The sequence below is a fragment of the Somniosus microcephalus genome, chromosome 6, assembly GCF_052327205.1.
Source record: "Somniosus microcephalus isolate GS21.2 chromosome 6, FLI_Smic_1.0, whole genome shotgun sequence".
Classification (NCBI taxonomy): Eukaryota; Metazoa; Chordata; class Chondrichthyes; order Squaliformes; family Somniosidae; genus Somniosus; species Somniosus microcephalus.
In genome coordinates this window covers 202,283,706-202,306,151 of record NC_140992.1, presented here as the reverse complement: position 1 = coordinate 202,306,151, position 22,446 = coordinate 202,283,706, and the positions used below count along the sequence as shown (strand labels likewise).

General features: G+C 51.0%; 1 protein-coding gene across 3 annotated transcripts in view; it reads right to left on the bottom strand.

Moving 5' to 3' along the window:
* Positions 1–22,446, bottom strand: part of nlrc5 (NLR family, CARD domain containing 5) — a 350,789-nt gene that overhangs the window by 262,324 nt on the left and 66,019 nt on the right. The window lies entirely within an intron of this gene.

Genomic DNA, 22,446 nt, shown 5'->3' with positions numbered 1-22,446 from the left:
GAAGTGCAGGTGGCCCACAAGAGGGACGATGGTGAGAGGGGACATGGAAGTGGGGGCTCTTCTCAAAGCGCTTCCACTTCTCCCCCATTGTCTCCCCCTCAGTCAGAGCCCCACATGCCTCCTGGGATCCCGATGGCTGAGTCTGCCCTGCACAGTTGCAGGAGTAGTAGTCTTTGCCGGGGCCCTCATAAGCTTCAAAGCCCAGAGGACGTCCGCCAAAAGTGTCAAAAGCAGTCACAGCAGGGAAGTGAGCAGCCTACAACTACCTCTGCTGAAGCCACAAGGGTTGCACCTCGTAGAAGCACTCGGAAAAGAAAAAAGACACAATCGTAGATGCACAAGGGTATACACTTGGGTGTTTGCTAAAAATGTTAGTGCAATGTTTCAATTCTATTTATGACGCACATAAATTTATTTCTTTGCACCACTTTCCCATCTTATCCATTTTTGCCTGCTACCTGGGAAGTGGCCTTGTCACTTGGAGTGAATGGTAAGACATTACTTAACCTCGTGCAATGGGCATTTGTTCAACAGGAATAATTTGGTCATTTTAGGACAGCTCTGTGGTGTTGGTGGCGGGGGGGGGGGGGGGAAGTTGGTACTGCATCTGGGAGCCAGATGAGTGCACTGGTGCAACTTAACTAAATTGGACCATTGTGAGGCCATCCCGGGCACCAATGTGCACCGCTGCTGGTGCCATCTCCACCATGCTCCTCCTGCAGCTACAATCTTCGCTGCTGCGCTATGTTGTGCAGCACGCAGCATACAACGATGATTCTGGAGACCCTGGCTGCTGCGTACTGAATGGTTCCTCCAGATCTGTCAAGGCATCTGAAGTGCATCTTCAGCATGCTGATTGCTTGCTCTATGACACATCTCGTCGACATATGGCTTTCATTATAGCGCTCCTCGGCCTCATTGCTTAGCCTCCTCAAGGTTGTCATCAGCCATGACTTCAGTGGATAGACCTTGTCTCCAAGCAGCCAGCCGGTAAGTCTGTTTGGAGGAGCAAATAGCTGAGGGAGGGTGGACTGATGCAGGACAAAAGTCATGACAGCTCCCTGGGAAACTGGCACACACATGCATGATGATCTTTTTATGGTTGCAGATGAGCTGCACATTGAGGGAGTGGAAGCCCTTCTGGTTCACAAACACGCCTGGGTGATCTGGGGGTGACTTGATGGCCACATGTGTGCAGTTGATGATGCCCTGCACCTGTTGGAAGCCAGCCAGAGCCGCAAAGCCAAGCGCCCGCTCAGTAACACTGGCTTCATCAGTGGCAAATTTACATAATTGGCTGACTCGTTAAACATGGCATCGGTCAGCTGGGCGATGCATCTGTGGATGGCCGACTGCGAGATCCTGCAAAAGTCTGCTGCAGATCCCTGGAAGAAGCCTGAGGTGAAGAAGTTGAGGGTGGTGGTGACTTTGACAGCCATTGGTAAGGAGTGTTCACCAAGTCCTCTGGGAAGCAGGTCTTGATCCAGCGAACCTCAAATGTCTGCGATGACCTGGCGCGATAGCCTGAGCCTCCTGAAGCACTGCTGCTCAGTCATGTCCAGGAAGCTCATCCTCTGCCTGTATACCCTGTGTTGGGGGTATCGCCTCTGGCGTGGTGCAGCCCTGTGCTGATTGCCTCTCTCCTGTGGTGCATCAGGTTGGTGAGGAGAAGGCTGCTGGTGTTGTGACACGCTTTGAAATGCGCTCCAGTTAAATGGAGAAATCGGCAGGTTGGCGGCGGGTTCCCAACGCGGTCAAATTCAGCGCTTTTAACTGCTGACCCGCTCCCAAACCTACACACTCTGCAATGTGAAAATTCTGGCCATTAACTCTGTTTCTCTCTCCACAGATATTGCCTCACCTGCTGAGTGTTTCCAGCATTTTCAGTTTTTACTACTAATTGCCTCATAGCCCATAGGCTGGATTTTCATTGGGCCGTGGAGTCGGGATTGGAGGCGTGTGGGGGGTTAAAATCCCGAAATCGGGGGTCCCGACCCCATCCCGCCCCCAACCCACCTCCATGCCAGTTTCAAAGGAGGTGGTTACCCGACCCGCACTGGGACCCGCCTCCCCGAGGCGGGAAGGGGATTAGTGCCAATTAACTGCCTGTTAACAGGTAGTTAACAGGCAGTTTTTAGCCTAATCCCTATTTTCATTGTTGAAATGTGGGATTCCCGACGGCTCCAAACCACGCCAAGTTATCGAGACGGGCCGTCGGGATGAAGGGTTTGAAGGGATCGAGATGTCCGGTGTTCAGGTGAGTGATGGGTGCATAAGTGCAAAGGTAAGTGTGTTTGGGTTGTGTAAAGTGTTTAAAGAAGTTCTACTAACCTTTACTTACCTTTACAGCCTTCCTTCCTTCAGGTCTCGGGAGTCCCTCATCTCACCGGCACAGAAAGCAGAATGGCCGCCAGCTGACAAAATCTGCAGCCTCTGCTTTCTGTTCCGGGGAGATCTCTAAATCATCCTGAGAGGAAGGAATTAACCTGGAGTACAGATTGTCAGTGTTTGACAGCTTCAAACAGCTGTGAAATGCTGATATTTCATCTGTCAAAAGGTTTTGACAGATGAAATTTCAATCTGTGACATCACCTGTTGCCGGGTGGCCCTTAATTGGCCTGCTGAGCCCGTTGGGCAGGCTCAACAAGGTCAATCAAGTCTAAATCGCGTGGGTTGGCTAGAACTCGATGGAGGCGGGACTACAACCCCAAAAGTTGTAGTCCCGCCTCCTACCCGACTCCTCAATGAAAATCCAGCCCAATGTATCTAACAAACCAGTTGGCATTCTGTTAGATTTTCAGTCAGGCACACTGTTTGTCTCTCTGTATTTACTACTTATTTTTTATTTGCGAAGCGAGAACAGTTACGCGCCTAATGTCTGCTTACGGCTGTATTCAAACTATAATCTCGTGTTGGTCTGATTCTAAATCTGGAGTCAGAGTGCGAAACACAGTGAGATTCCCTCCTCCGGGGCCTGACTCTAGATTTACAGTTCAACTAAAGTTAGTGTGAAATGAAATGCCAACACGACACATGTAGTGTAAATACAGCCTAAAATTTCTATTTTATACCATTGGTGCAAGCAGAATTTGATACCAACGTGAACTGCACTAAGAGGAAGAAAGCAGGATACTAGCTGGTATAAACACATTAGGGTTGGTTTTCCTTCCCGACCTTTCCTCTTGAGTGCTAGTCAGGCAAAGCGCACTAGACACGTGGTCCTCCTGCTATGACCTGAATCTACCTGTATTTCTAAGTTCAGGTCATCTGAATGGACCCAACGTTCTCACAGGAGCCTGTGCTCAGAATCAGTGGTATTAAGAACATAACATAAGAACATAAGAAATAAGAGCAGGAGTAGGCCATACGGCCCCTCGGGCCTGCTCCGCCATTCAATAGGATCATGGCTGATCCGAACCTAGACTCACGTCCACTTCCCTGCCCGCTCCCCGTAACCCCTAATTCCCTTATCTGCTAGGAAACTGTCTATCTCCATTTTAAATTTATTTAGTGTCGCAGCTTCCACAGCTCTCTGAGGTAGCAAATTCCATAGATTTACTACCCTCTGAGTGAAGAAGTTTCTCCTCATCTCAGTTTTGAAAGGGCAGCCCCTTATTCTAAGATTATGCCCCCTAGTTCTAGTCTCACCCATCAGTGGAAACATCCTCCCCGCATCCACCCGATCAAGCCCCCTCACAATCTTATATGTTTCGATAAGATCGCCGCTCATTCTTCTGAATTCCAATGAGTAGAGGCCCAACCTACTCAACCTTTCCTCATAAGTCAACCCCCTCATCTCCGGAATCAACCGAGTGAACCTTCTCTGAACTGCCTCGAGAGCAAGTATATCTTTTCTTAAATATGGAAACCAAAACTGTACGCAGTATTCCAGGTGTGGCCTCACCAGTACCCTGTATAACTGCAGCAAGACTTCCCTGCTTTTATACTCCATCCCTTTTGCAATAAAAGCCAAGATTCCATTGGCCTTCCTGATCACCTGCTGTACCTGCATACTAACCTTCTGTGTTTCATGCACCAGGACCCCCAGATCCCTTTGTACTGTAGCACTTTGCAGTTTCTCTCCATTTAGAATAATAACTTGCTCTTTGATTTTTTCTGCCAAGGTGCATAACCTCACACTTTCCAACATTATATTCCATCTGCCAAATTTCTGCCCACTCACTTAGCCTGTCTATGTCCTTTTGCAGGTTTTTTATGTCCTCCTCACTCACTGCTTTCCCTCCCATCTTTGTATCATCGGCAAACTTGGATATGTTGCACTCGGTCCCTTCCTCCAAATCGTTAATATAGATTGTAAAGAGTTAGGGTCCCAGCACCGACCCCTGCGGAACACCACTAGTCACAGATTGCCAACCCGAGAATGAACCACTTATCCCAACTCTCTGTTTTCTGTTAGATAGCCAATCTTCCACCCATGCCAGTATATTACCCCCAATCCCGTGATTTTTTATCTTCTGCAGTAATCTTTTGTGTGGCACCTTGTCAAATGCCTTTTGGAAGTCCAAATACACCACATCCACTGGTTCCCCTTTATCCACCCTGTTTGTTACGTCCTCAAAGAATTCGAGCAAATTTGTCAAACATGACTTCCCCTTGATAAAACCATGCTGACTCTGTCCGATTAAATTATGCTTATCCAAATGTCCTGTTACTGCTTCCTTAATAATGGACTCCAGCATTTTACCAACCACAGATGTTAGGCTAACTGGTCTATAGTTTCCAGCCTTTTGTCTACTTCCCTTTTTAAATAAGGGCGTTACATTAGCAGTTTTCCAATCTGCTGGGACCTTACCTAAATCCAGGGAGTTCTGGAAAATTACCACTAATGCATCCGCAATCCCCACCGCCACTTCTCTCAAGACCCTAGCATGTAAGCCATCAGGTCCAGGGGATTTATCTGCCTTTAGTCCCATTATCTTACCGAGTACCACCTCCTTAGTGATTTTAATCGTGTTTAGCTCCTCCCCCCCTATAGCCCCCTGTTTGTCCAGTGTTGGGATATTAAGGGCAATGTTAACGTTAATTTCCTTTTGGGTGCGCAGCCCCCTGTGGCCCATTCAAAATACCGCACATGCATGGTTTTTCCTATTGATTGGCCGGCGAGTCGGCTGCGTGGGAGGTTCAGAGCGCTGTGCAACCGCGTGGCCACACAGCTTAAAGGGAACATTGGTTAAGGGTTATGGGGCAAAGGCAGGTATATAGAGTTAGGTCACAGATCAGCCATCATCTCATTCAATGGCGGAACAGGCTCGAGGGGATAAATGGCCTATTCTTGTTCCTATGAATCCGAACCATTGCTAAGAGGCCTGTAGCAGCAGTAATGGCTGCTGGCTATGGGGCTTTAGGCTACAATCCAAAGAACAGCAGCCAGAAGGCCTTTAGTCTCGATGATCTTCTTGGGTACCTGAAAATAATAACATACTTAAAGTTTTTCCAAGCTCCTTCTTCTTGCTGCCTACCCCTTTCTCAGATCCTCTAACTTGAGTAGGGTTGGGTATCATTACATCACCTCCACTTCATTTGCATGGGATTAGAATGCTTGCACCTGCTCCAGGCAGTAGAATAAAAGGACTTAGCTACTTTAAGATGGGAACAGATCCATATGGATTGAGATAAAGAATAAGAATGGATCGATTACACTAACAGGGCTATTCTACAGACCGCCTAATAGTGGAAGGGAAGTGGAGAAAGAAATATGTAAGCAAATCTATGAAATAGAATAATAACCATGGGAGGTTTTAACTACCCCTAAATAAACTGGCAAGAAAAGGTAGGGAAAGGGGAAAAATGGAATGGAGTTTTTACCATGTGTACAGGACTCCTTTCTTATCTAGTACAGAAGAAGCCCAACAAGAGAGGAATCACTGCTAGATTTAGTAATGAGAAATGACAAAAGGAGATAAACAAAGTAAGCATAGGGGAACGTCTAGGCAATAGCGATCACACCATAACAAGGTTTAAGATAAAGACTGATAAAGACATAAGTAAAGCAAAAACCAAAGGAATAGATTGGAAAAAAGCTAATTTTGAGGGAATGAGAATGGAACTAGGAAAGATAAAATAGAAAAAGATTGACAAATAAAGAGCTAGAACAGCAGTGGGAAATATTTTAAATGTGATCAATAGAGTTCAAGAGAACAAGCTAGCCAATAATGAAATACCATTGACGAATAAAGAGATAAGGAGAAAATTGAAACCAAAGTAAAAGGCATACACTAAGTACATAGACAATAAAAGAAAAGATGACAAAAAGTAATACGAAGAGGTTTGGAAAGAAGTCAAAAAAACAATTAGGAAGGCAAAAAGGAACTATGAAATAAAATTATCAAGGAATATAAAAATAAATTGTGAAGTATTATACAGACACATAAATTACAAAAGGAAAATCAGGATAGGGATGGGACATGATAAACTCACAGGGAATGACAGCAAAAGGGCAGATATATTGCTTTGCCTCAGTATTCACCAGGGAGACTAGCAGGGTGGACATAACAGTAGACAAGATCCAAAAAAAGACATTTAAGCTAGAAAGGGGGAGATCATTGATAAACTAATCAAACTTCGAGAGGATAAAATCCCTGGCCCGGATGGATTGCATCCGCGCGTACTAAAATAAGTTAGGGAAGAGATAGCAGCGTCACTATTATATACTTATAAAAATTCATTAGAAAAGGGAATAGTGCCAGAAGACTGGCGGACAGGTAATGTTATTCCTATACTTAAAACGGGAGAGAGAACCAGTCTAGGGAACTATAGACCAGTTAGGTTAACATCGGTGGTAGGAAAGATAATGGAATCTTTACTCAAAGGTGCAATAAAAAACATCTAAAACCCAAAAATATAATAAAGAATCGTCAGCACGGATTTCAAATGGGAAAGTCATGCCTGACCAATTGTGGAGTCAGAGGACAAGTAGCAGAATGGATAGCAAGCTGGCTACAGAAAGCAGAGAGTAGGGGTTAAAGGGATTTACTCAGACTGGCAGGAGCAGGGAAGTGGTGTTCCACAAGGATCGGCGCTGGGACCACTGTTTTTCACCATTTACATAAATGATTTGAACTCAGGAATCAGAAGTACAATTTCAAAATTTGCAGACGACACCAAATTAGGGAGTATAGTTAATACTGAGGAAGACTGCGACAAAATACAGGAAGACGTTAAAAAACTTGCGGAATGGGCGTGTAAATGGCAAGTGAACTTCAATATAGATAAGGGTGAGGTGGTACATTTTGTAGGAGGAATAGGGTGGCTGCATAGTTCTTGGAAAATAAAAGCCTGAATAGGATAGAGGGGCAAAGGGATCTAGGGGTACAGATACACAAATCATTAAATGTAGGAATGTAGTTTAGCAAAGCCATAAAAAAAGCAAACCAGGCACTGGGATTTATTTCTAGAGGACTAGAATTGAAAAAGGAGAGAACTTATGTTAAACTTGTATAGAACCTTGTTTAGATTACACTTAGAGTACTGTGAACAGTTCTAGGCCTAGAAATTCCCCGTAGTAGCGCTAGCCGTTAAACGCCAGTTTTCTTGAAAAAATGGTGGCCACCTCGCTTCTGGCGTGGAACACGGCAGCCACCATTTTGGCGAGGTCAGCAGCGCTGCCGTTGCCTGCGCTTGCCCCTCCAATGTAAATGTGCAGATTGCGACGTCACTTGGCATGCAATGCCTGATTTGACGCATGACTGCAATTTTGGACGTCGCCATAACGCCCTCTCCTAACCACGCACGGAAGAACATGCAGGCAGCAGTTGTACAGAGATGCTGTCAGTGCTTCTTAAAGGGGCACACACATCTTTCAGATAAGTTTTGATTTCAGCTTTTGGACTGTTTTTTATATTTTATTGGCTTGGTGCAATACATTTAAAACATTGTTAAAGTGTGCAGGGAGTGCTGCTGGATGCTTGCAAGGCTTTGGATGTTAAAGGAAGGCCTCTGAGAAGACCAGTTGCTCACAGTCCTGGGGGCTCTAGTTGCAGTCCCCCTTGGGCTGCAACATCACATGGAGATGAAGCAGAGGCAGCAAAGGGGACAAGCTGCTCGCAGAGGGAAGAAGAAGCAGCAGAAGAGGAAGAAGCAGAAGAGAAGCGGAAGGAAGGACACAACCCAGACAGCCCCTTTCTGGCCGGGATATCATGGGATCGAATCATCCAGCTGCGGTACCAGTGAACACAATTCCAATTCTCCTTTCAACATTAGCCCCACACCTTACCTCCCCTCTGTTACTGATCAACACAGCCTCCTCTTGGCCACAATGCTGAAATAAAAGCCACCACAAAGCAAACTTTCCAATCCAACTTTATCTATATATGCATCCAAATTACATCAAAAAATCAACTAATCACCCTTGTGCATTCCCTTAGTGACTGTCTTGTGTGTGCCTTTGCCTTTCCCAGTGATGCCATGCAGTGCGACCTCAGTGGTTGCAGCATGGCTGGTGGAAGGCTGCTGACTTTCAGTGAGGACACTGCAGATTGCCTTGCTGGTCGACCTTGAGGAGCTGGTGACTGGGAGTGCCAAATCGAGTGACGGTGTTTCTTCTTCTTCTTCTTCACTCTCCTCTCCCTCTTCTTGATCAACCACTGGCTGGGCAGGCTGGATTTCTTGGGTCTCTGAAATGAGGAAGGCACAAGGGTAGGGTTGTGGTGAGGGGAGGGTGGGAAAGCAAGAGGTGTATGTTTACGCCATGCGTAGCTTGTACATCAGAAGGTATTGTGGGATGAGGGGGAAGTGGGATGTGAGAGGGAGGATAACATATGAAGACACCGACATCTTGTATTCTTTCAGCCCCGCCACTGGCCAAAGGCTCAGTCATGTCCCTGCCAAGAATGGCCAGTACCGTCTCCTCCAAGTGGGTGAGATGAAGCTAGAAATGTAAGGTGTGCCTCGTGTTTGGTACAGATTGTTGGTGGTGAGCGATGGCAGATGGGGGTCGTGCATTGAGCAGTGTCTGAGGCTACTGGTGCAGTTGGTAGGAGACGGCTTTTGAAGATGCATTCACTGATCTTGACCACTCATCTGAGGTCATGAAACTTCTTTGGCCACTGGAGCTAGGTCCTGGCGGCGACGGCCATCTGGTCCGACATCCTTCTTTCTGGAGGGCCTCCTGGCCCCCTATGGGTAGAGGACCTCTCTTCCAGTGTTGACCCCCTGCACGAAGCTGGATTGCTGGGTGCAAGACCCTGGGTGCCCATTCCCTGGCCTGTTGAGGCATTTGGGTTAGTGCTGAAGCACTTTTACCATTTTTTACGTGCAGAAGGCAGTTCAGATTTAAGAGCTTGAAGGCTGCTTATTTTTGAATGATTTTTAATTGTTTTTTTCAGAAGGCAGTTCGCCTTTAAGGGCTCGAGAATGACAGCCTTGCTTTAAGAAAAGGCAGCATTGCTCCAGGGACACGACATTGGGTGACTTGCTGAGTGCACAGCCTGTAGCAGCGCGTTCATCGCTGGGCTGTGCGCTGAAATCATTCAGATCAGCATGCAGCACCAAATAACACGCTGCCTGCGATTTTTAAACGGGCGCGAGCAAGTCTCGCCCCGCAGGGCCACCAGCCGTTTTCGGGCCTTATCAAATTTCTAAGCCCTGGTCTCCATATTACAAAAAGCATACAGAGGCACTGGTGAAGGTGCAAAAACTATTTATGAGGGTGATATCAGAATTGACTGGTTATAACTATCAGGAAAGACTGAACAAGCTGGGGCTCTTTTCTCCTGAAAAGAGAGGGGGGACCTAACAGAGGTGTTTTAAATTATGAAGGGGTTTGATAGGGTAGATGTAGAAAAAATGTTTCCACTTATGGGGAGTCCAAAACTAGGGGTCATAACTATAAGATAGTTGCTAATAAATCCAATAAGGAATTCAGGAGGAAGTTCTTTGCCCAGAGAGTGGTAAGAATGTGGAACACGTTACCACAGGGGGTGGTTGAGGTGAATAGCCTAGATGCGTTTAAGGGGAAGCTGGAAAAGTACATGAGGGAGAAAGGAATAGAAGCCTATGCTGATAGGGTGAGATGAAGTAGGGTGGGAGGAGGCTGGTGTGGAGAATAAACGCCGGCATGGACCAGTTGGGCCGAATGGTCTGTTTCTGTGCTGTAATTTCTATGTAATTCTATGTAATAACACTAAACACTGGCTCTGAATTTCCTCGGCATTTCTTCGCCAGACGTGCGGTGGAAACCCAGCTTACGTGTGCAGACAGGTTTTCCCGCTGGAGTTCCGGCATAGTTCCGAAGCCAGAGCAGTCGCAGAAAGTCCGATAAAGAAGGAAAGACCAGATTCATTTAATATTTTCTTCTGTTTTATATTTCTTGGTCCTCACTAGAAAAAACAGTGCACTATACAGATGAGGCTGTGTCTACTTGCTACCCTCCGTAGTTTACATGCTAATATGGGGCGGCGGTATTTTATTTCTATATAGTTTAACATCGCGTTTGGTCATGGCTCACTCACGTAATGCCAACCTCAGCAATAAATCTAAAACAATCTGATTGGTTAGTTTCCAAAGCGTGCTGACCTCACACTTCCCTAAATTGAACTCCGTCTTCCACTGATTTGCCCACTCATTTAATCTGCCTCTGTCCCTTTCTAACTTCCTGCTTCAATCTATACAACTCACTGTTCCTCCTAGCTTGGTGTCATCAGCAAATATGGATGTTCAACTATTCCTTCATCCAAGTCATTGATAAGTATGGTGAAAAACTAAGGCCTAGTATTTAACAACCAGCTCCAGGGTAAACAGCTCCCTCGTCCTCTCATTTAGGATACCGATGAGGCTGAAAAGCATTGTGTCTCTCATTTATTAGCACCTCGCTTTTCTCCCTCTCGTCTCCTTCCTCCCTCTATCTCTTTCCTCCCTCTCGTCTCCTTCCTCCCTCTCGTCTCCTTCCTCCCTCTCGTCTCCTTCCTCCCTCTCGTCTCCTTCCTCCCTCTCGTCTCCTTCCTCCCTCTCGTCGCTTTCCTCCCTCTCGTCGCTTTCCTCCCTCTCGTCTCCTTCCTCCCTCTCATCTCCTTCCTCCCTCTCATCTCCTTCCTCCCTCTCGTCTCCTACCTCCTCCCTCTTGTCTCTTTCCTCCCTCTCGTCTCTTTCCTCCCTCTCGTCTCCTTCCTCCCTCTCGTCTCCTTCCTCCCTCTCGTCTCCTTCCTCCCTCTCGACTCCTTCCTCCCTCTCGTCTCCTTCCTCCCTCTCGTCGCTTTCCTCCCTCTCGTCTCCTTCCTCCCTCTCGTCTCCTACCTCCTCCCTCTCCTCTCTTTCCTCCCTCTCGTCTCCTTCCTCCCTCATCTCCTTCCTCCCTCTCGTCTCCTACCTCCTCCCTCTCGTCTCCTACCTCCTCCCTCTCGTCTCTTTCCTCCCTCTCATCTCCTTCCTCCCTCTCGTCTCCTTCCTCCCTCTCGTCTCCTTCCTCCTCCCTCTCGTCTCCTACCTCCTCCCTCTCGTCTCTTTCCTCCCTCTCATCTCCTTCCTCTCGTCTCTTTCCTCCCTCTCGTCTCCTTCCTCCCTCTCGTCTCCTACCTCCTCCCTCTCGTCTCCTTCCTTCCTGTCATCTCTTTCCTCACTCTCGTCTCCTACCTCCTCCCTCTCGTCTCCTTCCTTCCTCTCGTCTCTTTCCTCACTCTCGTCTCCTTCCTCCCTCTCGCCTCCTTCCTCCCTCTCGTCGCTTTCCTCCCTCTCGTCTCCTTCCTCCCTCTCGTCTCCATTCTCTATCTGATCTCCTTCCTCCCTCTCATCTCCATCCTCCCTCTCGTCTCCATCCTCCCTCTCATCTCCTTCCTCCCTCTCGTCTCCTACCTCCTCCCTCTCGTCTCTTTCCTCCCTCTCGTCGCTTTCCTCCCTCTCGTCTCCTTCCTCCCTCTCGTCGCTTTCCTCCCTCTCGTCTCCTTCCTCCCTCTCGTCTCCTTCCTCCCTCTCGTCTCCTTCCTCCCTCTCGTCTCCTTCCTCCCTCTCGTCTCCTACCTCCTCCCTCTCGTCTCCTACCTCCTCCCTCTCGTCGCTTTCCTCCCTCTCGTCTTTCCTCCCTCTCGTCTCTTTACTCCCTCTCGTCTCCTTCCTCCCTCTCGTCTCCTTCCTCCCTCTCGTCTCCTTCCTCCCTCTCGTCTCCTTCCTCCCTCTCGTCTCCTTCCTCCCTCTCATCTCTTTCCTCCCTCTCATCTCTTTACTCCCTCTCGTCTCCATCCTCCCTCTGATCTCCTTCCTCCCTCTCATCTCCTTCCTCCCTCTCGTCTCCTACCTCCTCCCTCTCGTCTCTTTCCTCCCTCTCGTCTCTTTACACCCTCTCGTCTCTCCTCCCTCTCGTCTTTCCTCCCTCTCATCTCTTTACTCCCTCTCGTCTCTTTCCTCCTTCTCATCTCCTTCCTCCCTCTCGTCTCTTTCCTCCCTCTCGTCTCATTCCTCCATCTCGTCTCCTTCCTCCCTCTCATCTTTCCTCCCTCTCGTCTCCTTCCTCATTCTCGTCTCCTTCCTCCCTCTCGTCTTTCCTCCCTCTCGTCTCCTTCCTCCCTCTCATCTTTCCTCCCTCTCGTCTCCTTCCTCCCTCTCGTCTCTTTCCTCCCTCTCATCTTTCCTCCCTCTCGTCTCCTTCCTCCCTCTCGTCTCCTTCCTCCCTCTCGTCTCCTTCCTCCCTCTCGTCTCTTTCCTCCCTCTCGTCTCTTTCCTCCCTCTCGTCTCCTTCCTCCCTCTCGTCTCTTTCCTCCCTCTCGTCTCCTTCCTCCCTCTCATCTCTTTCCTCCCTCTCATCTCCTTCCTCCCTCTCGTCTCCTTCCTCCCTCTCGTCTCCTTCCTCCCTCTCGTCGCTTTCCTCCCTCTCGTCGCTTTCCTCCCTCTCGTCTCCTTCCTCCCTCTCGTCTCCTTCCTCCCTCTTATCTCCTTCCTCCCTCTCGTCTCCTACCTCCTCCCTCTTGTCTCTTTCCTCCCTCTCGTCTCTTTCCTCCCTCTCGTCTCCTTCCTCCCTCTCGTCTCCTTCCTCCCTCTCGTCTCCTTCCTCCCTCTCGTCTCCTTCCTCCCTCTCGTCGCTTTCCTCCCTCTCGTCTCCTTCCTCCCTCTCGTCTCCTACCTCCTCCCTCTCCTCTCTTTCCTCCCTCTCGTCTCCTTCCTCCCTCTCATCTCCTTCCTCCCTCTCGTCTCCTACCTCCTCCCTCTCGTCTCCTACCTCCTCCCTCTCGTCTCTTTCCTCCCTCTCATCTCCTTCCTCCCTCTCGTCTCCTTCCTCCCTCTCGTCTCCTACCTCCTCCCTCTCGTCTCCTACCTCCTCCCTCTCATCTCTTTCCTCCCTCTCATCTCCTTCCTTCCTCTCGTCTCTTTCCTCCCTCTCGTCTCCTTCCTCCCTCTCGTCTCCTACCTCCTCCCTCTCGTCTCCTTCCTTCCTGTCGTCTCTTTCCTCCCTCTCGTCTCCTACCTCCTCCCTCTCGTCTCCTTCCTTCCTCTCGTCTCTTTCCTCACTCTCGTCTCCTTCCTCCCTCTCGCCTCCTTCCTCCCTCTCGTCGCTTTCCTCCCTCTCGTCTCCTTCCTCCCTCTCGTCTCCTACCTCCTCCCTCTCATCTCCTACCTCCTCCCTCTCGTCTCTTTCCTCCCTCTCATCTCCTTCCTTCCTCTCGTCTCTTTCCTCCCGCTCGTCTCCTTCCTCCCTCTCGTCTCCTACCTCCTCCCTCTCGTCTCCTTCCTTCCTGTCGTCTCTTTCCTCCCTCTCGTCTCCTACCTCCTCCCTCTCGTCTCCTTCCTTCCTCTCGTCTCTTTCCTCACTCTCGTCTCCTTCCTCCCTCTCGCCTCCTTCCTCCCTCTCGTCGCTTTCCTCCCTCTCGTCTCCTTCCTCCCTCTCGTCTCCATTCTCTCTCTGATCTCCTTCCTCCCTCTCATCTCCATCCTCCCTCTCGTCTCCATCCTCCCTCTCATCTCCTTCCTCCCTCTCGTCTCCTACCTCCTCCCTCTCGTCTCTTTCCTCCCTCTCGTCGCTTTCCTCCCTCTCGTCTCCTTCCTCCCTCTCGTCGCTTTCCTCCCTCTCGTCTCCTTCCTCCCTCTCGTCTCCTTCCTCCCTCTCGTCTCCTACCTCCTCCCTCTCGTCTCCTACCTCCTCCCTCTCGTCGCTTTCCTCCCTCTCGTCTTTCCTCCCTCTCGTCTCTTTACTCCCTCTCGTCTCCTTCCTCCCTCTCGTCTCCTTCCTCCCTCTCGTCTCCTTCCTCCCTCTCATCTCTTTCCTCCCTCTCATCTCTTTACTCCCTCTCGTCTCCATCCTCCCTCTGATCTCCTTCCTCCCTCTCATCTCCTTCCTCCCTCTCGTCTCCTTCCTCCCTCTCGTCTCTTTCCTCCCTCTCGTCTCTTTACACCCTCTCGTCTCTCCTCCCTCTCGTCTTTCCTCCCTCTCATCTCTTTACTCCCTCTCGTCTCTTTCCTCCTTCTCATCTCCTTCCTCCCTCTCGTCTCTTTCCTCCCTCTCGTCTCATTCCTCCATCTCGTCTCCTTCCTCCCTCTCATCTTTCCTCCCTCTCGTCTCCTTCCTCCCTCTCGTCTCCTTCCTCCCTCTCGTCTCTTTCCTCCCTCTCATCTTTCCTCCCTCTCGTCTCCTTCCTCATTCTCGTCTCCTTCCTCCCTCTCGTCTTTCCTCCCTCTCGTCTCCTTCCTCCCTCTCATCTTTCCTCCCTCTCGTCTCCTTCCTCCCTCTCGTCTCTTTCCTCCCTCTCATCTTTCCTCCCTCTCGTCTCCTTCCTCCCTCTCGTCTCCTTCCTCCCTCTCGTCTCTTTCCTCCCTCTCGTCTCCTTCCTCCCTCTCGTCTCTTTCCTCCCTCTCGTCTCCTTCCTCCCTCTCGTCTCTTTCCTCGCTCTCGTCTCTTTCCTCCCTCTCCTCTCCTTCCTCCCCCTCGTCTCCTTCCTCCCTCTCCTCTCCTTCCTCCCTCTCGTCTCTTTCCTCCCTCTCGTCTCTTTCCTCCCTCTCCTCTCCTTCCTCCCCCTCGTCTCCTTCCTCCCTCTCGTCTCTTTCCTCCCTCTCATCTTTCCTCCCTCTCGTCTCCTTCCTCCCTCTCGTCTCTTTCCTCCCTCTCGTCTCTTTCCTCCCTCTCATCTCCTTCCTTCCTCTCGTCTCTTTCCTCCCGCTCGTCTCCTTCCTCCCTCTCGTCTCCTACCTCCTCCCTCTCGTCTCCTTCCTTCCTGTCGTCTCTTTCCTCCCTCTCGTCTCCTACCTCCTCCCTCTCGTCTCCTTCCTTCCTCTCGTCTCTTTCCTCACTCTCGTCTCCTTCCTCCCTCTCGCCTCCTTCCTCCCTCTCGTCGCTTTCCTCCCTCTCGTCTCCTTCCTCCCTCTCGTCTCCATTCTCTCTCTGATCTCCTTCCTCCCTCTCATCTCCATCCTCCCTCTCGTCTCCATCCTCCCTCTCATCTCCTTCCTCCCTCTCGTCTCCTACCTCCTCCCTCTCGTCTCTTTCCTCCCTCTCGTCGCTTTCCTCCCTCTCGTCTCCTTCCTCCCTCTCGTCGCTTTCCTCCCTCTCGTCTCCTTCCTCCCTCTCGTCTCCTTCCTCCCTCTCGTCTCCTACCTCCTCCCTCTCGTCTCCTACCTCCTCCCTCTCGTCGCTTTCCTCCCTCTCGTCTTTCCTCCCTCTCGTCTCTTTACTCCCTCTCGTCTCCTTCCTCCCTCTCGTCTCCTTCCTCCCTCTCGTCTCCTTCCTCCCTCTCATCTCTTTCCTCCCTCTCATCTCTTTACTCCCTCTCGTCTCCATCCTCCCTCTGATCTCCTTCCTCCCTCTCATCTCCTTCCTCCCTCTCGTCTCCTTCCTCCCTCTCGTCTCTTTCCTCCCTCTCGTCTCTTTACACCCTCTCGTCTCTCCTCCCTCTCGTCTTTCCTCCCTCTCATCTCTTTACTCCCTCTCGTCTCTTTCCTCCTTCTCATCTCCTTCCTCCCTCTCGTCTCTTTCCTCCCTCTCGTCTCATTCCTCCATCTCGTCTCCTTCCTCCCTCTCATCTTTCCTCCCTCTTGTCTCCTTCCTCCCTCTCGTCTCCTTCCTCCCTCTCGTCTCTTTCCTCCCTCTCATCTTTCCTCCCTCTCGTCTCCTTCCTCATTCTCGTCTCCTTCCTCCCTCTCGTCTTTCCTCCCTCTCGTCTCCTTCCTCCCTCTCATCTTTCCTCCCTCTCGTCTCCTTCCTCCCTCTCGTCTCTTTCCTCCCTCTCATCTTTCCTCCCTCTCGTCTCCTTCCTCCCTCTCGTCTCCTTCCTCCCTCTCGTCTCTTTCCTCCCTCTCGTCTCCTTCCTCCCTCTCGTCTCTTTCCTCCCTCTCGTCTCCTTCCTCCCTCTCGTCTCTTTCCTCGCTCTCGTCTCTTTCCTCCCTCTCCTCTCCTTCCTCCCCCTCGTCTCCTTCCTCCCTCTCCTCTCCTTCCTCCCTCTCGTCTCTTTCCTCCCTCTCGTCTCTTTCCTCCCTCTCTTCTCCTTCCTCCCCCTCGTCTCCTTCCTCCCTCTCGTCTCTTTCCTCCCTCTCATCTTTCCTCCCTCTCGTCTCCTTCCTCCCTCTCGTCTCTTTCCTCCCTCTCATCTTTCCTCCCTCTCGTCTCCTTCCTCCCTCTCGTCTCCTTCCTCCCCCTCGTCTCCTTCCTCCCTCTCCTCTCCTTCCTCCCTCTCGTCTCTTTCCTCCCTCTCGTCTCCTTCCTCCCTCTCCTCTCCTTCCTCCCTCTCGTCTCTTTCCTCCCTCTCGTCTCTTTCCTTCCTCTCGTCTCTTTCCTCCCTCTCCTCTCCTTCCTCCCTCTCCTCTCCTTCCTCCCTCTCGTCTCCTTCCTTCCTCTCGTCTCTTTCCTCCCTCTCGTCTCCTTCCTCCCTCTCGTCTCTTTCCACCCTCTCCTCTCCTTCCTCCCTCTCGTCTCTTTCCTCCCTCTCGTCTCTTTCCACCCTCTCCTCTCCTTCCTCCCTCTCGTCTCTTTCCTCCCTCTCGTCTCTTTCCTCCCTCTCGTCTCTTTCCTCCCTCTCGTCTCTTTCCTCCCTCTCTCTCTTTCCTCCCTCTCGTCTCCTTCCTCCCTCTCGTCTCTTTCCTCCCTCTCCTCTCCTTCCTCCCTCTCCTCTCCTTCCTCCCTCTCCTCTCCTTCCTTCCTCTCGTCTCTTTCCTCCCTCTCGTCTCCTTCCTCCCTCTCGTCTCTTTCCTCCCTCTCGTCTCCTTCCTCCCTCTCGTCTCCTTCCTCCCTCTCGTCTCTTTCCACCCTCTCCTCTCCTTCCTCCCTCTCGTCTCTTTCCTCCCTCTCGTCTCTTTCCTCCCTCTCGTCTCTTTCCTCCCTCTCGTCTCTTTCCTCCCTCTCTCTCTTTCCTCCCTCTCGTCTCCTTCCTCCCTCTCGTCACTTTCCTCCCTCTCGTCTCCTTCCTCCCTCTCGTCTCCTTCCTCCCTCTCGTCTCTTTCCTCCCTCTAGTCTCCTTCCTCTTCCCTCTCGTCTCTTTCCTCCCTCTATCTCTTTCCTCCCTCTCGTCTCCTTCCTCCCTCTCGTCTCTTTCCTCCCTCTCGTCTCCTTCCTCCCTCTCGTCTCCTTCCTCCCTCTCGTCTCCTTCCTCCCTCTCGTCTCTTTCCTCCCTCTCCTCTCCTTCCTCCCACTCGTCTCTTTCCTCCTTCTCGTCTCTTTCCTCCCTCTCGTCTCTTTCCTCCCTCTCGTCTCTTTCCTCCCTCTCGTCTCCTTCCTCCCACTCGTCTCTTTCCTCCCTCTCGTCTCCTTCCTGCCTCTCCTCTCTTTCCTCCCTCTCCTTCCTCCCTCTCGTCTCTTTCCTCCCTCGTCTCCTTCCTCCCTCTCGTCTCTTTCCTCCCTCATCTCCTTCCTCCCTCTCGTCTCTTTCCTCCCTCTCGTCTTTTTCCTCCCTCTCGTCTCCTTCCTCCCTCTCGTCTCCTTCCTCCCTCTCGTCTCCTTCCTCCCTCTCGTCTCTTTCTTCCCTCTCGTCTCCTTCCTCCCTCTTGTCTCCTTCCTCCCTCTCGTCTCCTTCTTCCCTCTCGTCTCTTTCCTTCCTCTCGTCTCCTTCCTTCCTCTCGTCTCTTTCCTCCCCCTCGTCTCCTTCCTCCCCCTCGTCTCCTTCCTCCCCCTCGTCTTTCCTCCCTCTCGTCTCTTTCCTCCCTCTCGTCTCTTTCCTTCCTCTCGTCTCCTTCCTTCCTCTCGTCTTTCCTTCCTCTCGTCTCCTTCCTCCCCCTCGTCTCCTTCCTCCCTCTCGTCTCTTTCCTCCCTCATCTCCTTCCTCCCTCTCGTCTCTTTCTTCCCTCTCGTCTCTTTCCTCCCTCTCGTCTTTCCTCCCTCTCGTCTCTTTCCTCCCTCTCGTCTCCTTCCTTCCTCTCGTCTTTCCTTCCTCTCGTCTCTTTCCTCCCTCTCGTCTCTTTCCTCCCTCTCGTCTCTTTCCTCCCTCTCGTCTCCTTCCTTCCTCTCGTCTTTCCTTCCTCTCGTCTCTTTCCTCCCTCTCGTCTCTTTCCTCCCTCTCGTCTCTTTCCTCCCTCTCGTCTCTTTCCTCCCTCTCGTCTCTTTCCTCCCTCTCGTCTCCTTCCTTCCTCTCGTCTCTTTCCTCCCTCTCGTCTCTTTCCTCCCTCTCGTCTCTTTCCTCCCTCTCGTCTCTTTCCTCCCTCTCGTCTCTTTCCTCCCTCTCGTCTCTTTCCTCCCTCTCGTCTCCTTCCTTCCTCTCGTCTCCTTCCTCCCTCTCGTCTCCTACCTCCTCCCTCTCGTCTCCTACCTCCTCCCTCTCGTCTCTTTCCTCCCTCTCATCTCCTTCCTCCCTCTCGTCTCCTTCCTCCCTCTCGTCTCCTACCTCCTCCCTCTCGTCTCCTACCTCCTCCCTCTCGTCTCTTTCCTCCCTCTCGTCTCCTTCCTTCCTCTCGTCTCTTTCCTCCCTCTCGTCTCCTTCCTCCCTCTCGTCTCCTACCTCCTCCCTCTCGTCTCCTTCCTTCCTGTCGTCTCTTTCCTCACTCTCGTCTCCTACCTCCTCCCTCTCGTCTCCTTCCTTCCTCTCGTCTCTTTCCTCACTCTCGTCTCCTTCCTCCCTCTCGCCTCCTTCCTCCCTCTCGTCGCTTTCCTCCCTCTCGTCTCCTTCCTCCCTCTCGTCTCCATTCTCTCTCTGATCTCCTTCCTCCCTCTCATCTCCATCCTCCCTCTCGTCTCCATCCTCCCTCTCCTCTCCTACCTCCTCCCTCTCGTCGCTTTCCTCCCTCTCGTCTCCTTCCTCCCTCTCGTCGCTTTCCTCCCTCTCGTCTCCTTCCTCCCTCTCGTCTCCTTCCTCCCTCTCGTCTCCTTCCTCCCTCTCGTCTCCTACCTCCTCCCTCTCGTCTCTGTCCTCCCTCTCGTCGCTTTCCTCCCTCTCGTCTTTCCTCCCTCTCGTCTCTTTACTCCCTCTCGTCTCCTTCCTCCCGTCTCCTTCCTCCCTCTCATCTCTTTCCTCCCTCTCGTCTCTTTACTCCCTCTCGTCTCCATCCTCCCTCTGATCTCCTTCCTCCCTCTCATCTCCTTCCTCCCTCTTGTCTCCTACCTCCTCCCTCTCGTCTCTTTCCTCCCTCTCGTCTCTTTACACCCTCTCGTCTCTCCTCCCTCTCGTCTTTCCTCCCTCTCGTCTCTTTACTCCCTCTCGTCTCTTTCCTCCCTCTCGTCTCCTTCCTCCCTCTCGTCTCTTTCCTCCCTCTCGTCTCATTCCTCCATCTCGTCTCCTTCCTCCCTCTCATCTTTCCTCCCTCTCGTCTCCTTCCTTCCTCTCGTCTTTCCTTCCTCTCGTCTCTTTCCTCCCTCTCGTCTCTTTCCTCCCTCTCGTCTCTTTCCTCCCTCTCGTCTCTTTCCTTCCTCTCGTCTCCTTCCTTCCTCTCGTCTTTCCTTCCTCTCGTCTCTTTCCTCCCTCTCGTCTCTTTCCTCCCTCTCGTCTCTTTCCTCCCTCTCGTCTCTTTCCTCCCTCTCGTCTCTTTCCTCCCTCTCGTCTCTTTCCTCCCTCTCGTCTCTTTCCTCCCTCTCGTCTCTTTCCTCCCTCTCGTCTCTTTCCTCCCTCTCCTCTCTTTCCTCCCTCTCGTCTCTTTCCTCCCTCTCGTCTCCTTCCTTCCTCTCGTCTCTTTCCTCTCTGTCGTCTCTTTCCTCCCTCTCGTCTCTTTCCTCCCTCTCGTCTCCTTCCTTCCTCTCGTCTCTTTCCTCCCTCTCGTCTCTTTCCTCCCTCTCGTCTCTTTCCTCCCTCTCGTCTCTTTCCTTCCTCTCGTCTCTTTCCTCCCTCTCGTCTCCTTACTCCCTCTCGTCTCCTTCCTCCCTCTCGTCTCTTTCCTCCCTCTCGTCTCTTTCCTCCCTCTCGTCTCCTTACTCCCTCTCGTCTCCTTCCTCCCTCTCGTCTCCTTCCTCCCTCTCATCTCCTTCCTCCCTCTCATCTCCTACCTCCTCCCTCTCGTCTCTTTCCTCCCTCTCGTCTCTTTACACCCTCTCGTCTCTCCTCCCTCTCGTCTTTCCTCCCTCTCGTCTCTTTACTCCCTCTCGTCTCTTTCCTCCCTCTCATCTCCTTCCTCCCTCTCGTCTCTTTCCTCCCTCTCGTCTCATTCCTCCATCTCGTCTCCTTCCTCCCTCTCATCTTTCCTCCCTCTCGTCTCCTTCCTCCCTCTCGTCTCCTTCCTTCCTCTCGTCTTTCCTTCCTCTCGTCTTTCCTTCCTCTCGTCTCTTTCCTCCCTCTCGTCTCTTTCCTCCCTCTCGTCTCTTTCCTTCCTCTCGTCTCCTTCCTTCCTCTCGTCTTTCCTCCCTCTCGTCTCTTTCCTCCCTCTCGTCTCTTTCCTCCCTCTCGTCTCTTTCCTCCCTCTCGTCTCTTTCCTCCCTCTCGTCTCTTTCCTTCCTCTCGTCTCTTTCCTCCCTCTCGTCTCCTTCCTCCCTCTCGTCTCCTTCCTCCCTCTCATCTCTTTCCTCCCTCTCGTCTCTTTCCCTTCTGTTTTTCCCATCACGTTACCTTTTTTCTTTTTCACAGTAACAAAAGCAATCTTCAAATTCAGTTTCATAAGAAGCGGCACTAAGCAAAGCAACAAGGGTTTTCCTTTAAACACAACAGGGCATTGAGGGAGCTTCAGGTCACTGTGACTGACTGCTGGCATCTCTGTCAGTGGAAAAAGTAGTTTGATACAACATACAAATATGCAAAAATGGAGGACAGGAAAAGACTCACTGGTTCATCTAGCCTGTCTCATAGGACAAAGTTGCTTCTAATAAGAATTCTAATTACACTAAGTGAATAAAATTAGCTTTCATTATAAATAGTAATAGCAATGTGGAGATTCAAAACAGCTACACAACCACTGAAATTAAGAGAGGACACTCTTGTATGTCTCTACAACAGGTTTTTACATCAAAGAAATCAACCTCATTAGTGGAATGTATTACATAGTGCTTCATGAAGAATGTGTTACGTGTTTCAATTGGAAATTTTATGGGCTGTGAAACTACCCTAGATTAGTTGAGATCACTCAACTGCTGTAATTAATGAGTGACGCAAGTTTGGCCATCTGGGTCTATGTGAAAAGGAGCAAATTTGGCTTCATTTTGGAATTTCATGTACCCATTCCATTTCATGGAAAATTAGGGGCAGCTTTGTACTGTGGACCCATATCTACTGGAATTATACTGTCCAAACTCATTTCAAAGTGGCCCACCCCCACAGAGGAAAACAATATCCCAGCATCCATGTAGGGAAGAACACAAGTCCCTCTGTGCATGCTCAGCAACATTCTCCATATCCTGCAACGTGTTCACTTCGTGCCTCTGTATGCACACAGCAAATTTTCCGTATCTCATCACATGGGGTGGATTTTAACCCTACCCGCCCAGCGGGAGGCAAGGGGTTAAAATCCACCGGGTGACTTGACGCTCGATTTCCAAAACAGATCCCGCTGTTTCCAGATTTTGCTGAACCTTCTGGACAGGCGGCTAAGCCCATTGCCAGTGGGGTCCTGCTTTAAATATGCAGATCGGGGCTTGATAATGCTAACGAGCCCCGACTGCGATTTTAACTCCGGCTTGAGCGGTCGAACCCCTGTAGCTTTCCTTCAGGTTAAACCCGGTTAGAAGAGCCCATGGACCAGCCAATTTTCCACAATCCTGCAGCTACTTCCTGCCCATTCCGGGTGAGAGGTGGACCTACGGTGGAGCAATGAGCCTCGGCGGTTTAAATCACGGAGTCTCACTCTGTCACCTGTCCGGTCAGAAATTGAGTCCCGCGGTTTCTTGCCAGGAGTTTAAAAAGAATTAACCCCCCTACATTTGTGTTGTTGTGCTTCGTAATTGATGATCAGCTGGTGTCTTTAGTGGAACATAACAATTTTTGAAAGTTGCTTGAATTTAGAAGTCTAGTTGGGAAGAAGGGGGTTTCTTCCAGCTGGGGGAGTGGAGAGGGTTACAAGCATTTTCTCTGGTGGTCCAGTGGAAGAATACATCCATCCTTGTGACATGGGTTGCTAACTGATTGGGAGGTAGGAGACAGAGAGTAGGGATAAAGGGAACATTCTCTGATTGGCGGT